Source organism: Neltuma alba, unplaced genomic scaffold, assembly GCF_004799145.2.
Source record: "Neltuma alba isolate B1F8T4 unplaced genomic scaffold, ASM479914v2 tig00000111_pilon, whole genome shotgun sequence".
NCBI classification, from domain to species: Eukaryota; Viridiplantae; Streptophyta; class Magnoliopsida; order Fabales; family Fabaceae; genus Neltuma; species Neltuma alba.
The window spans coordinates 24,091-41,887 of NW_021631922.1; positions in this window are offsets into that span (position 1 = coordinate 24,091).

A 17,797-nucleotide genomic window follows, 5' to 3' on the forward strand; every position below is an offset into this window, starting at 1 on the left:
CCCTTAACCCCTTAATCTTTGAATTTTGGAGCTTTCTTTTCTTAAACCCTAAAAATTCTTTCCAGGTTCATTCCTACATGATTTTTCATGTAGAATCCAAATATGAGCTTAGATTCATGAAAAGAAATTTTCTTCCTTAAGAACCATAGTTGGATGAACAGTACCCCTGGTGAACCAACCATGAAAACTTTCAAAGAACAACTTAAAACCACTAGAAACAATCTTGAATCAAAGTGTTTTAGCTAGGTTTAACATCAAAACTTTCCTCCCTTAACCTCAAGCATTTTGGCCAGCATACTTCAAGGGGGAAGAATAGATTTTTCAACCATCAAAATCAAGAGAAACAAGCAAAAGGCAACATAGAACCATCCATTAACCTCAACTCCAAGCTTATTTGATCAGAGGTAATATGTCTTGCTTCTTGCTTTATCTTCATGAAAATGGATGGCAAGAGTTCTCTCCTTCTTTGCTGAAATGGAGTCTTGAAAAAGGGGAGGAATAGCTCTCTTTAATGCTAAAAAATATCTCAACCACCACAATTAATGATATGCTAGGTGTCACTTGCCTATTCCTTCTTGTAACTACTCTCTTAATTAACTTAATGCTGAATAAAATTAATTTCAAAAGTCAAGATCCTCTCTATTTAAGACTTGATACTTAGAAACTTTAAATACTCTCTATTAGGGGCTTGACAAGTGGCAAATTGTGGGCCAAGTAAAATGCAAGACTCTAGTCTCCACTTTATCAGTGTACTTTTACTTCGGGTTTAATTTCTTTTTTATAATTATAGTACTCTGTCCTCTGTAATTATTTTTTGTCAAATCCATAATTTATTCTCCTTATTTTTCTTTTCCCAAAATGTCTCTTCATCTAAATCTCAAATTCCAATTATAATAGAAAGGAAAACTATTTTCCTTTTTATAGGGATTTTCCCTACTTGTCATAGGAATTAGGGAATATCTTAGATATTTGAGGGACTCTTTGTAATCCCATAATCTCTTATAATTTCTTGGAGTATCATAGAAATTTTCTTAGGATTTTATTCTCCTTTTGGAATTTTCCAAATAAAAGACCTTAATTTAGCCTAAATCACCCTTAAATTCCTTTGTAATTTTTCTAAGGGTAATTTGATCATAAAATTAATTATACATCTTCATATAATTCTCAAAGAATATTATCCTTATTATTCCTTAATTTTCTGAGGTTTGGAAATATTTTTTCATAATAAATGTTTTTGGCCAATTTTCCTTTATTAGTCAAATTTTCATAATTGACTTGGAAAATCATAATAATTATTTTCCATCAAAATTCTTCTATTTCTCCTTATCATTTTTGGCCCTTACATGTTTAGGAATATCCTTATTCCTAATTACCATATTATTGGATGTGACAATAACCTTACAAGTAGTTAGGAGGAGTGATTAAGAGTGACTCAATTGTTGTACTGTGGAGTCAAGAGTCCATTGAATCTTGGGGATTAGTAGAAAACTCAAAGGTGCTATGAGGACTGGACATAGGTCAAGTGATTGAGACCGAACCAGTATAAACTCCTGTGTATTTTGCTTCTGTTCATCCTTGGTGAAATCTTTCTAAACTTGCTTCCTTTATGTTATTCAGTTGTTTATTTTAAAAAGTCAAATTTTTATGTATCACCCAATTCAACCCCCTCTTGGGTGAAACTGCCTCTAACATTTGATATTAGAGCAAGTCTCTTTGAAAAGGACTTAACCATATGAAGAGAGATCCTAATGGTAGGATTTGGTGATAGCGTGCTACTCGAAGGATGCTCCACAACTAAACCGCCAGGATTCAACAGAGAAAATTTCACCTTCTGAAAGATAAGAATAAAGACTTTCATTAAAGCCACTGAATATGGTTTAAGGGATGTGATAGAATGCAAGAATTATGTTCCAATGAAGATGGCAGACAATCAACAAGTTCATAGGAGTCTAAGCAAATTTGACGATGAGGATAAAAGGCTCATTCTGCTGAATGATAAAGCAATCAACATGCTAACCTGTGCTTTGAGTCAAAAAGAATATTTTTGAGTTTCTAGTTTGAAAACCACAAGGGAAATATGGAAGTACTGGAGATTGCTCACGAGGTAATTACCAGAGTGAAATAGAGCAGAATCAATACTCTTACCATAGAGTTTGAGTTATTCAGGATGAAAGATGGAGAGACTATTTGAGATATGGAAGTAAAATTCTCACACCTTAACAATCATCTCACTACACTCGGCAAGAAATATAGTCAAGAGGATTAATTGAGGAAAATATTAAGTTGACTCACCAAAGAGTGGGAACTGAAGGTGACAGCCATTGAGAAGACAAAAGGAGGATTAATTGGCTTGGTTGCTATACTATTCAAAAGCCCGATAGAGTATGAAAGCAAGTAGAACTACAAAAAGGAGATGAATGAGAAGAATAAAAAAGGCATTGCTCTCAAGGCTCAAGAGAGTGAAGATGACGATGAAAAAGATTTGGAGGATAAGAAAATGGGCCTCATAATTAAGAGGTTCAAGAAATTCTACAAGAACAGAGCTGGAAGAAGATTCTAATTAAAACGAAAAGCCTTCACATCTCAAATGGAGACTAAAGATCTAATCATATGCTTTGAGTGCAAGAAACCAGGACACATCAAAGCAGATTGTCTTCTCTAAGTCAAAGGACAAAGATAAGAGAAAGGAAAAATTCAAAAAGAATAAGGCTTTCATCACTTCAATCTGGGGAGATAGTTCATTTGAAGAAGATGACAGTAATGATGAAAAGACAACCAACACCTATCTTGTGGCACAAGAAGATGAAGATTCAAAGGCAATGAGGTAATCACTTCTGCACCTTCCTATGATAAATTACAATCTTAATACAATGCTTTACATTCCAAGATAGTTAGAATAGCTAAGGAGTTAGTAAGCTCTAAAAAGAAAATCAAGAGTTTGGAAGAACAAGTCAAGCAGAAAGAAAACAGTTCACCAACCTGTATAGAGTGTGAACAGAATAATAAGAAAAATGAACAGCTCACAAAAACTCAGGAGAAGTTCACAAAGCGTAGTGAGATGCTCAAAGTGTCACACCTCCTTTGTTATCATATTACACATCAATTAGAACCATTATAATTCATTTCCCATAGCTCAAGAATGAAAAATTTCAAGTTTAAAATTTTCTATTTTTGTACTGTCCGTACACTGTTCACAGAATTTTAGGTCAACTTTGAAAATTCATAACTAAATGTAAAAAAATCAAAACTAAGTGGTTCCAATTTATATTTGAAGCTTGTCATGCCTTCTATAAGGAAAAAATACTCATTGGCTTTGTATCCATTTGAAACAGAGACAAAAAATTCGACAAGTTGCACTGTTTATATGGTAAATTTTTGAATTTTCAGTATTTTAGCCCAACTTTGAAAGGGCATATCTCTTAGCACAAAACTCCAAATTTAATGATCTACCACTTTTTTTTAAAGCTAAAAATGAGATCTATAGGATTGCAAAATTTCAGATCCAAATTCATCCATTTACTCATTATTTTATGTGACACAAGTTTGCCCCTAATTTAGGCATTTTTATCCCCTAATCATACCTTTCTTGAATTTTATTTTATTTTTCTATGTGCCATTCCATTTTAGCATTCCATGAACCATATTCTCAGCATCAAAGCACATTGTATAAACATAGGTATAGCATAATATCATCTATAATCCTTTACAATCTCATCACATCGTTTGTCAAAATATTACACAACATTATAAAACATTACATAATACATATTACTTCTTCAACTCAATGCCAACTCCTTGCCTTTGTCCATGGATAAGCCACTCCTTATTTGATACATAGTTTAATATAGGAGGAATGAGATTTTATAGAAATCTCAGTAGCAATGAATTATAATTCTCATTTTCATCAAGCAAGGAATAATGTGCCATGCAATAGCACTTCAAGACATTCTCAAATTATGTAATTTCATACTATGCATTTAATCAGGAAAGAAATCAAATGCACTTTCACATTAACATGTAATTATGCATTTAGCCAAAGCACATTAAGTATCACCAAATCAATCATTCCATCACATAGATTCCTTAATGCAAGGCAATTAACACAACACATTAAACAAGCAAGATAAACAATCAAATTCATAATTCAATGCTACCTTTCATACTTGATAGGTTTCCCCTTGTATTCTCTTCACAAAACCTATCAATTACACAACTTAAATACAACACTTTAATCTTAACCTACATAATTCGCTCTTTTTCTTTGATTTTTAACAATATTATTCCTCCTCTACATTCCATAATTTCTTGGCTCAATCCTACACAATCTTTCATGAGGAGTTCAAAATATCCAATCAGATTTTTAAGAATCAAACTCCTTCCCTCTCAATTCGCCATGGCCGAATGGGTGTATATAACTTCTAAAAATTTTATTTTTGATTCCAATAATTTTAGACACTTCCCTTTAGTATATTCCTACACAAAAACATATTTTAAACCCATTGGAATCATCAAATCATAGCAAACAAGCTGTTGTATCAAGTTCTCCCTTTGGCCAAATTAAAATACATAACCCTAGGTTGGTTTTCTTCCAAAAATCAAACCATACACCACTTAAACATGCTTATTCCACTTGATATTTAAGGTTTCCATCCTTCCCTAATGGTTACACATTCAGACCAAAATGGGCAGCTTCTCCCTTTAATTTTTCATGCCAAAAATCTAATCAAACTAGCTTGAATCTTAACTATAACAAAGTTTGAACATATCTTGATGCTCCCTTGACCAAAGCTAGATGATTTCTTGTCCAAAATCCTCAAGAATTTAGGTTGTTCAGGTCTAGAATCAAAGTGACAGAACCTCCTCTCTATTTTCCAATTTTCTACCATTTTTTATATTTTAGGTGGTATTTATAGGCAAAATAAATTGCCATTTTCCTCTAAATTTTAGATGACCAAATTCCACCTAAGGGAGGTGATTTGGCAGCCATCAAGTGCAAGAAGCCTTCAGATCTGTCTGTACGTACATTGACTAGAATTTTCCAATATTATCACATGAAAAATAGGATTTATCTCCATTCAATTGAAGGATCTAGAATAGTCACGAAATTGGGATTCATTCCAAGCCCAATGTGGGTCCCACACATGGTTTAGGATGACCTAAAAAGATAGCCCACAAACCAAATCACAATCCCAAACCATTTTGAAACTTTATCGATTACTATTCACTAGTAACATTCCATAATTTTTCTAGACATCCAAAAATTCATTTCTCTCCATGAAAAATCCCTTTTTCATATAATTATATGATCTGAAAATTTTTAGAATTTTTCTCTACCTCTAACTATTTATTTTGAATTTTTCCCGATTAGGCCTCTATCGATGTAATTATGGGAAAATAAAGTTCCTAGAATTAATGTCTAAGCTTTCAAGGCCTAAAACATATTTTATAAATTTTAGAAAATATTTAGATAATTTTTTCATGTTGTTTGTAGAATTATTGAGGCCTCCGACTAATTAAAATAATTGTTTTCCTCCAATTTTTCAATATTTTCCCGAAAAACCTCTGTTTACGGGAAATTCCATAATAATTTATTTTTGTAATAATTCTACCTCTCAGGCCTCAACCAAGATTTCCAAACCTCTAATTTATATTTTTTTATTTTTTGGGAATTTTTTAGAATTTTTCTCAAATTTTTCTGTTTTGTCCTTCCTAGACCAATAATTACAGAAATGTCAGCCTAGACCTTATCGGTGTTTCATATTGAAAGTTGGTTCATCTCCCTGTCTAGTATCTACATTGGCCCTCATCCTAATTTTTAACTTCCTATGTCCAGATGAAATTTTCTTAGGATGTGACACAAAGTCATACTAGGGAGCTCAATGGTGTACAATGAATAAATCTGGAATAGGATATGATCCTACATAGGATAAAAGTAAAGGAAAGAAGAAAAGTAGTGAACGATCATATCTAACATCCTTTAGAAATTTAGTTCATTCTTCTAATCTATTTGCACTTTGTTCTTACTGTAACCGTAAGGTTCATACAACATCTTCTTGTCAACACAAGAAGAAAGGAACCTATGGAACATTAAAATGGGTGCCCAACACATGTACCACGAACAAACCAAACTAACTTCAAAGGACCCAAGAAGGTATGGGTACCTGAAACATGATTTTTTCTGTTACAAGTCTACCTTAAAGCATCCAAAATAAACAAATGGTACATCAACAGTGGATGCTCTAGATACATAATGGGTGACACTGATAAGTTCTCCATACTCAAACCTAAAGAAGGTGGCAAAGTAAGCTTTAGAGGAAATCAATATGGAAGAACAGGTAGAGTTAGAGAATAGGAAGTGACCAAGGAATGCAAGTTGAATACATGTACTACGTTGAAGGTTTATGTCACAACCTGCTTAGTGTCAGTCAAACTACTGACAAGAACAATTGGATAATCTTCAATTTAGAAGAATATTTGATCATTAGCAAAGATGACCTGCCACTCAAAAAGGAAGAATTAAATGTGAAGTTGGGAGCACCAAGGGACAGTAACTATTATACTATTCAAATTGACTCTAAGCATTTTGAAAATTGCTTTGTTAGTAAAAATGAAAAAAGTTGGCTTTGGCATAAACGTCTTGCTCATGTGAATAAGAATCAACTTTCAAAATTAACTAAAAAGGATTTAGTTATTGGTTTACCTAAAATTCAGTTTGAACATAATATTATTTGTGATGCTTATCAAAAGGGTAAATAAACAAATTCCTCTTTTAAATCAAAGAAGACAGTCTTAACTGAAAGACCACTCCAAATACTTCATATGGATTTGGTTGGTCTATCAAGAGTCAAAAGTTTTAGAGGAAACGTATATACTTTTGTGATAGTTAATGACTATTCAAGATTTACTTGGACTCTGTTTCTTTCCTTGAAGGATGAGACTTTTAGTGCATTCATTGTTTTTGCTAAAAAGGTCTAAAATGAGAAAGGCATATCTATTGTGTCAATTGGGACTGATCATGAAGGAGAATTTGAGAACAATGAATTTGCTGATTATTGTGATGAACATGAGATCGATCATAACTTTTTAGCATTAAGAATGCCTAGGCAAAATGGAGTCGTGGAAAGAAAGAATAGAGTGCTCACGAAGATGGCCAGAGGAATGCTAAAAGAAAAGGGAATATCTTAAGTATTCTGGGTAGAAGCCATGAATACACCATGCTACATCTCTAACAGAGTGTACATCAGAACACTACTTGAGAAAACATCATACAAACTGTATAAAGGAAGGAAGCTGAATCTAGTTCATCTGAAAGTATTCGGAAGCAAGTGCTACATATACAACAACAACAACAAAAATCTTGGTAAAGTCGATCCTAAAGCTGATGAAGCTTTATTTCTCGGTTACTCTAACCATAGTAAAGCTTATAGGATCATTAATAAAAGAACTTTTACTATTGAAGAATCAATTCATGTTGTGTTTGCTGAAACTGAGTCGATTTCAAAACCTCTAGATGATGATGCTGAGATTGTTCAAGGTTTTCAACCTTCAAACTCAAGCAAAACAAGCAAGAAACAACTCACTAACCTTGAACCTGAGCTTGGATGATCAAAGTGACTAACTTTCCTCTTGTTTGGACTCAAGAATTGAATTAGGAAGAACTCTCCCCCTTTGGCCGAAATGAGTGGTCTTGAAATGGGAGGGAAATGCTCTATTTAATGCCAAAATATCCCAACTACCAACATTAATGATATGTTAGGTGTCATTACCCTAAACCACCTTGTAACCTCTCTCTTAATTAAGTAAATTCCAAATAAAATTAATTTGAAAAGTCAAGATCCTCTCCATTTGAGGCTTGACACTTGGCAACTTTAAATCCTCTCTATTGGTGGCTTGACAAGTGGCAACTTATAAGCCATTTAAAGTCTAGTGCACATTTACTCTAAGTTTAATTATTTTTCTATAATTACAATACTTTGGTCTCTGTAATTATTTTCTATTAGATCCATAATCCATTTTTCTCATTTTTCTCTTCTCAAAATGCCCTCTTTTGCTAAAATCCTAAATTCCTACTAATTATAAAAAGAAGAACCATTCTCCTTTCCAGAAGGGTTTTTTTTTTACTTGTCATAAGAATTAGGGAATATCTTGAATATTTATGGGGCTCTTTTCAATCCCATAATCTTTTATAATTCTTTGAGATGTCATATAAATTTTCTTAGAATTTTATTCTCCTTCCACATATTTATTTGGAATTTTCCCAAATAAAATGCAATATTGGCCTAATTCCCTTTTAAATTCCTTTGTAATTTTTTTAGGGGTAATTTGGGAATAAAACACCTCATACCTTATCATATAATTCTCAAGGCACATTAACCTTATTTTTTCTTAATTTTTTAAGGCTTGACAATATTTTTTCATAATTATTTTTTACCAATTTTCCTAATTAGTTAATATTCAATAATTTCTAAAAATTTTATAATTATTGCTTTCCATCATAATTCCAACTTTTTGAGCCTAGAATATTATCTAGGATCCTTTTCTCTACCTTTCATAATTATTTACTAAATTTTGGGAATTTCTAACATATTGTTTTTCTAAATTTTCATATTTCTTCCACTATTCTAGCCTTTAAATGTCCGAGGATTTCCTTACTCTTAGTTATAGAATTTCTGGATATAACATTTCTCCCCCCTAAATAAATTTCATTCTCAAAATTTAAAGCGTACCATGTGAGAAAAGTTTAGGGTACTTTTCCTTCATTTCTGTTTCCATCTCCCATGTAGCTTCTTCCGATAAAAGACCTTTCCAGACGACTTTGACCAATAGAATCTACTTGTTCCTCAGCTGTTTGACCTTTCGATTAATGATTTGCTCTGGTCTAACCTCAAAAGATAGGTTGTCTCTGAGCACAATGTCACCATACTTTATAACATGCATTGGGTCCAAGTAGTACTTCTTCAGTTGGGAGACATAGAAAATGTCATGAATTTGACTCAAATTCTAGGGAAGGGCCAACTTGTAAGCTACTAGTCCAGCCTTGGAAAGAATTTGAAATGGTCCAAATTACGTCAAGCTCAACTTTTTTGTCTTTAAGGATCGACCAACTCCTGTTATTGGTGCACCTTAAGGAATACGTGATCCCCAACTTCAAACTCTAACGATCTCCTTCTAGTGTCCGCATAGCTCTTCTGTCTACTTTACGCCATTAGGAGTCTTTGTTGAAGGGCCTTGATTTACTGGGAGGTTTGATCCACTAAATCGGGACCATATATGCTTCTTTCACTGAGCTCTGTCCAGCATAAGGGACATTTACACTTCCTCCTGTAAAGTACTTCGTATGGCACTATTCGAATACTTGAATGGAAGCCGTTGTTGTAGGCAAATTCGGCTAATGGTAAGTACTTATACCAATTACTGCCAAAATCAATCACACATGCTCATAGCATATCTTCTAATGTTTGAATCGTTCTTTCTGTTTGTCCATCTATCTGCAGACGATAGGCTGTATAGAATCTAAGAGTAGTGTCCATCTCTTTTTCTCAGGACCTCTAAAACTTAGAAGTAAATCTTGGGTCTTGGTCCGATACTATATTGCTCAGGACACCATGTTGCCTAACTATCTCCTTGATGTAAAGTCTTTCTAACTTTTCAGGAGGGTCTTTAAAATTTACCGAGAGAAAATATGCTGACTTGGTCAAATGGTCCACTATGACCCATCTTGCATCGTGTTTAGTCAAAGTCATCGGTAACCCCACTATAAAATCCATTGATATGTTATCCCATTTCCATTCTGGGATACCTGGGGGTTGTAACTCTCCTATAGGTTTTTGATGCTCTATCTTTACTTTTTGGCAAGTGAGATACTTTGACACATATTCTGTGACATCTTTCTTCATTCTAGGCCACCAAAAGAGTTCTTTAACGTCATGGTACATCTTGGTCATTCCTGGATGAAGAGTATATCAAATCTTACAGGCTTCTGCTAATATCCTTTCCCTAAGATTAGCTACTTGAGGAGCATAAATTCTCCTTCTAAACTTCAATAGTTCCTCCTTAAAAGTTTCAAAGTTTCGGGTTTCACCCTTTAACAACTTCTCTTTGAAAATTTCTGCTAGCCGATCCTTTAATTGTGATTTCCTGATCTGATCCTCAAGCAGAGTTGTAAACTGTGTTCTGCCTCCTTTCTCTTCTACTACCTACATCTGATATAGAGGACCCCAATCTCTGAAATCCTCTGCCAGCTTCTACTCCTTGATTATTAGTGATACTACCTGTACTACCTTCCTACTCAAGGCATCTACAACCACATTTGCTTGGCCTGAATGGTACTTAATCTAGAAATCATAATCGTTAAGTAAATCCATCCATCTACGTTGCCTCATATTCAACTCTTTCTAATCTTGGAGGTATTTGAGGCTCTTGTGGTCGCAAAACAACTTTATCATTACTTTATACAAGTAATGTCTCCATATCTTTAACGTGTAAACTATTGCCCTAATTCTAGCTCGTGGGTTAGGTAATTCTCCTAATGAGATTTTAACTGATGTGAGGTGTAGGCTACTACCCTCCCATGCTATATCAGCACACATCCCAGTCCTTGCTTACTAGCATCTATGTAAATTACATGGGGTTGTGTAGGATTAGGGCGTACAAGTACAGAAGTAGAAGTGAGCTTCCTCTTTAGCTTCTGAAAACTAGCCTCGTTCTTCTCATCCACAAGAACAACTAGTTCTTTCTAGTTAACTTGGTCAGCGAAACAGCAATCTGGGAGAAGTCCTCAATAAATCTTCTATAATACCCCACTAATCTGAGGAAACTTCTGATCTCAGTCACTGTCTTGGGTCTCTCCTAGTTGAGTACTGCCTCAATCTAGGTGAGGTCGACAGGCACTCCCTCTTAGGAAATCACATGGCCGAGAAAACAGACTTCCTATAGCCAAAACTCGCACTTAATAAGTTTAGTGACCAGCTGTTTCTCGTTCAAGGATATCATCAATGAACACCACCATGAATGGGTCTAAGTAAGGTCTAAAGATCTAGTTCATGTAGTCCGTAAATACTGTAAGTGCATTTGTCAATCCAAATGGCATCACTAAGAACTCATAGTAAACCCAGTCTTAGGGACATCATCAGGCTTAATCCTAAGTTGGTGGTAGCCAGATCTTAAATCAATCTTAGAAAATACACTGGCACCAGCTAACTGATCCAACAAATCATCTATTCTAAGGAGTAGATACTTGTTCTTAATTGTGACCTTATTCAACTCCCTGTAGTCTTAGACTACCATCCTTTTTCTTAACGAATAACACTGGAGCACCTTACGGCAAAACACTCGGTCTAATGAAACCCTTCTCCATTAACTCTTCTATCTGCTTCTTAAGTTTTGCTATTTCCTTTGGAGCCATTCTATACAGGGCTTTGGAAATCAATCCTGCTTCAGGTATAATATTGACCGCAAATTCTATTTCTCTGTCTGGAGGTAGTCTTGTGATCTCTGTCAGGAATACTTCCGGAAATTGCTTAACAACCGGGATTTCTTTTATCCTCTTCTCGACCTCCATTTGTATCATGAAGAAAACAAGGAATCCTTGAAAACCTTTCTGTAAGCATTTGCCTGCTTGGGCTTCTGTTATGAAGTTTAACCTAACTTCTGGATTCATCTCTATTTCTCCTGGGGGTAAATTCAGGGTTTTGTTCTTACAATCCAATAGGATGTTATGAGATAACAATCAATTCAACCCAATTACTATTTCATTGAAGGGCATGCATATGAAATCTAAGGCGGTGCAATAGTGTTTGTATCAAACTATACAGTTTAAGCATACATTTGATGTAATTACCTTAGGATGTGTTAGTACAGATACAAGTATATCATAAGGTAGCATGCTGACAACTAAGCCAAGTCTTTAACGCAAGCATATAAGATGAAAGAATGACTAGCACCCACATCAAACATGGCAATCACTGAGGAGTTATTAATAATGATTATACCTTGGATCATTTGCGATAAATTCTAGGCTTCTTCCCCTGTGAGAGCAAAGACTCGTCCTTGAGTTCACATCCTCGACTTCTCTGCATTCTGTGGGCATTCTCTTAAAAAATGTCTGGGCTTGCTGCAGGTATAGCAAACATTCTGCCTGGCCATACACAGTTGGTCATCATGATTCTTGCTGCAGGTTGCATACTCTTTACCTTTTGGTGGTTTGCCTCCCTTCTTGCCCTTTTAGTTATCCCATGGCCTCTTCCTCTTGTTATTAGCATTAGAAGAGGTACCTCTCTTAGCTCTCTTCTCAGACTTAGGAGTAGGCTTGACTATCTAATGATGGTTTACACTATTTTCTGTGATTTGGCAGGCTTTAACTACCTTGTTGAAGTGCTCAAACTGTCTGGGGCCAATAATCTCCCTCAAGGACTGCTTCAGTCCTCTAACCATTTCCTTTATCGCCCACTTTTCGTCCTCCCGGTAACAGCGATAGCTGGAGTAGTGGGAGAGGCAAATGAATTTGGCTAGCTATTTATTGAAAGGTTCACTATCTCTCTACTTCAGGTTCAGGAATTCTACCCCCTGTTCATCTCTGACAGACCTTGGGAAGTACTTCTCACAAAATTGCTCCAGGAATACCTCCCAAGTCGTCTCATGTTACGAGCATCAAGAATCAGCTTGGTATTCTTCCACCAGCGGTTAGCATCTTTCTGGAGCTTGTAGATTGCCATATGGGCTTTCTGGTTAGTCAGACAGTCCAATACTTTAAAAATTTTCTCCGGGCGATTAATCTAGTCTTCTACCGCTTGAACATCGAATGCCTCGTCAAAGGATGGTAGGTTGTGCTTACAAAATCGGGTCATCCACTGCTGGATGCTATCTAGGTATACGGCTGGTGCTGCCATTCTAAGCAGTTATTCTGATTCTCAAACTGTAGATACTTCTTCTAGCTGCCTTTAGTTGAGGTTCACCACTACCACTGGAGTAATTAGGGCATCCCTTTCTTGTTCCCGGCGAGCTTGTGCCGCCCTCAAGTCCTCAATAGTTTTTTGTTGCTGCTCTAAACGATCCAAAATCAATTGTAATGGATCTGAAGGGACCCTTGTGTCATGTCCTAAGGGTCTCTTTGGCAAAGCTTTTCTTCTAGTTCTAACCATCGTGATATCTAACCTGAATACATAATAACAGAACAAGAAGTAAATAACATGCTTAAATTTCATTCAACAAAAGGGCATACAACAATCAGTATTTATACATCACCCTAAAAAGTAGCAAAGTTCAAGGCATACATACTAGTTGAAACAAACATAGCATCTAAGTACAACAATCTAACCTACTATGATTAGCTGTACTAAAATAAATCCTATGTTAGTGTTATGAATATCCTAGTTGTCTAAAGTAAGTGAATGATAACGAAGCCCTCAAGGCTTTGGATCCAATCCTCCACGTCATCTCCAAGTATCTGATCCAATCAGCAGATCTCATTCACCTAGAAGGGGGTGTTAGGTAGTATGTCTACCATCTGCTATAGCTAGTTAAAAGGCTCCAGATAAGGGTTACCAGTCCACGGGCCTGATACAGCTCCCTTACTACCTAGAAGTAGTCTAGTTGCACTATCAAGATTGCATCCATATTCTTCTTGATGTGACACCCCATAAATCTCAATCTCTTTCTCAACTAATCTATGCTACGGATCTTGGGCACCGGTAGAACTAGGATAGGTGCTACAGGTACTACAAGTACTATAAGTACTACTAGTCTGGTACTATGGGTTCGGTGATGTCAGTCGGGTATATGCCTATGTCCGAGGGGGCAGGCTTCCTATGCTTAGGGAACCTATAGTCTCTAGGTAGCTAAATCAACCCAGTTCTAGGGTCCACTAGGTCTCTGGGTCCAAGAAGGGTCAATAACTCCTCCAAAGGAATCCCTGATAGCTCAGCCTAGTGCTTAGGGTGGTTGCTAGAGCTTACTGATGAATGGCCTAGGCTAGCATCCCCAATGATCCATTCTATTGGATCCTCCTCCTCTATAACCTCAATAAAGTCAACATCTCCTTAGTTGACTGACCGCTCTGACATAGCATCCTAATCCATGGAATTTTCCCTCTTAAATCCTGCAAAAACCCCTTTGATATGTCAACTCCTCCTTGATTGACACATCCTCTAATAGGCTAACTTAAGCAGAGCGTTTTATCTTATGCCAGAACCTTCGCTTTGATACCATAAATATTACACCTTACTTCTAGGATACCTTAGGGTCCAATTAGAATCACTTTTGACCACTTTGGATGGCCTTAAACTCAAAAATATTCCTTCTAGATGCTAATTTTCATAAAATCACTATTCATTTGGTCAAAATCCAGTTTTTCTGTCCAACTTCAAAAATTCATAACTTATTCTAAAAAAATCAAAATGGAGTGCTTCTAAGTTCTATAGAAAGCTCTTTGAATGCTCTTTCAAGAAAAAATAATCTTGTAAACCAAAACCTTTTGAATTAGTGCCAGAATTTTTGGAAAGTTACCATTGTTACTTTGGTAAAAACCCTTTTTCTAGATTTCAATCCTTAACATTGAAAAATCACCGTAAATTGTACCAATGTCCAATTTTAACGTGCTATCAGGACATAAACTATAAGCATACCAAATTTCATGATTAAATTCATTCAGTAACATATTCAAAACGTAGGTACAAGTCAACGGTCAACTTAGGGTTACAGCAACTAAGCATGCATACTTATAACCAAAAGATAATTATTTACTATGATTCATCACCATATTTACCCTTGAATTTGTAGCTACTTCTTGTATAACTCATCCCCTAGAATGTTAGATTACTTTTGGAAGGAATAAGATTTCAAAGAAATCCCAATAGCAAGATTAACCAACTATAACATCAAGCGTGCATCATCATTATGCACATCAACAATAGCTATCATTAGAGAGCTAATTCTATTATAATTAGGCAATCTCAAACATGTAAAAGCCAAGGCAATAAAATGCAAGGAGCAGCCACATCACAATCATCATAGTTGACCTACATAATAGCAAGCATCCATGCCATGCACTACCAGAAAAAAGGCTTTTAATGGCGGTTAATAGTGGTTTTTCACAGCGGTTTTGAAGGCGAAGTTGATATAGTCGACGTTGAAAGGTAAATAAAACACGGTAGTTAAAAACTGCTATGGAAAATTGATTTTCCACAGCGGTTAAGTAAACAACTGTCATGGAAAATTGATTTTCTACGGCGGTTGCATAAGAAACCACCGTGGAAGGTTATATTTCCACGGTGGTTGCATAAAAAACTGTCGTGGACTTTCCACGACAGTTTAATTTAAATCGCCGTTGAAAGCTTACTTTCTGCCGTAGTTTTTTATATAACCACCGTTAAAAATTTTTTTTTAAATTTCGCTCGATTTTCATTTTTACTACTATGCTGTTTACAGTTCCAAATAAATGTAGGTAGTGCAGAATACGCAGAACAAGACCATATGAACAAGAAATCAGTTAGTTAGTTAATATATACAGCATTGAAATTTCTTTTACACAAAGCAAAAATAGAGAAACCAATAGAACTAAGGGGAACCTAAGACCAAAGAACACGTATAGGAACTAAGAGAACCAGCAATTCTGAAAAAAAAAGTAACTATTTCTCTCTGTACAATAGAAATCATGAACATGTATAAGAGGGAGCCAAGAGAAAATATCTAACAATGAATTTTTTTGGAGAATAACCTAACTATTTGAAAGTTTCAATATTTTGTACCAATGTTGTTGACAAAGTGTCCCTCATTAAGTTGATGTCATCCATGGGATATGGCGCAGTATTTTGAAATATCTGTTAATCAAAAATAACATAGTACACTTAGTAAAAAATGTGAAATGAATTGAAGAATGTCATGCAACATAACTTATCTTTACCTCCTCTAATTTCTCAGTCACTCTTGTCTCAATGATGTCATTCATGTAGCAGATGACATAATATCCACATTCAACATGTCCTTGTTAACAACAGTACTAACAAAATGAAATATAAAATTGAATATTAGACATTGTTGATTATAAACATTAACTTTAATTCATTTACAAAGGTTTAAAAGTTAGTTCAAAACAACATACCTTTAGGAGAATCCATGTTGGTAGTTGTCTATTTTGTTTAATCGCCATAACATTAAAACCATGAAAAGCCCTATCAACAGTATAAAAGAAAATCATATTAGAGCATGTTTTTATAAACTTCACAAGTAATAAATATATAAACATAAACTAACGTGTCGATGACATCTTTGGTTTCTTCGGATGAACTTCCACAGAGTGAATCGAACCAGTAAACTTTGTTATCAAAAGGGGTACAAACAATTAGAGTCCAATAATAACTGCAAAAGACAAACCATGTTAATTATAATCCTAGACATACAACTTGTGTATCTCAAATACAATAATACACTTACCCTTCCACATAAGGTACAAAATAAATTGGCTTTCTGATCTAAGTCATTGTAATCATCATGTAGATCGACCTTGCTTCCACAGTATTAAACTCTTTCTGCACCCTTTGAGGACACATAAAACCATATGTTCCTTCAAGTCCTCTATTCCGATAGATTTGAGTAAAGTGCATGTTGTTCAAATAAGAAACATTAGGACATGCATAAAGTATAACATGAAATAAGAAAACGATATTGTAACTTACAAAATAGCGAGCTGTATGAAGACTATATCAAGCTCCTCAAAGTTGAGGAACTGAACAAGGTCCCTCTTGTCAACGGTGAAGTCGTATGTTATATCTGAACCCACAATCCCTAGCGGCATCTTGAAAGTACCAGGCTTATCCATGTTTGGCACTACGGAATGAAGAACCTCCAAACTAGAATAAATAAGCGCAACATCACCAGGAAGAGGCAAGAGTACAGGATCTGATGTTATACTCGTTGTGGCCTTCTTTACTGCCGCCTTCTTCACTATTGGCTTTGCAATAAGTCTCTTTGGCCACAAAATGAAATGTCCTTTAGCTTGGGCCAAGAGTCTAACCTCATCAGTAGGATTGGGCACTAGTGTACCCCCTGACCACGAACAATTCTCTCCACTGTCACCCTTGCTTGATCGCTCGGAATTTTGTTACCGTGAATTGTTGTGCCCATGAATGCTCAACCACTATCGACATGAACAGGTGAAATTTCATAATCCACATAGAGAGTACACGGCATCCCATTGTCTTCGACAGGGTCAGGGCTAGGGTCAGGGTCAAACACTGTCAGTTGCTGTGTCTGATTATTACTGTCCTTCCCGCTTTTTATCACAGGTGAACCCTAAAACATAATATGAAATTAGTTAAGGCACATTAAATAAGTTTAAATGGATCAAATGAACCTTTAGAAGATTTGAAAAGATGTGTGATTATTACCTGGGAAGGTTCAGATACTCGAGGTATATGGAATCCGCTCGTGCCCATCATCATCAGAGTATGTTGAAACTTGGCATCGAATTCGTTACGTATCTTTTGCATCTCTGCCATATGTTGTTGACTGAGTTCAGCTCGAACTCTCTCTGTTTCTTCCTATAGTTGTTGGTTAAGCTCCTCTTTAGATACCATGTTAGTGGAGGATGATCTAGTGCTTCTTCGTGAAGCAGAGCCAAAAAATTCTTAATACCAATCCCTTTAGGGGTCCCTTTGACTCTGCCGGGATAGTCAGCCTTTCCAATGGCAGTGGCCAAGATATCCATCTGTCCTTGAGGGATGAATGTACCTTGGGATAATTGCTCCTCAAGTATATCCTGTAACATTAAAGCAACAAATTCAATTTAAGATAATTGAAAAAA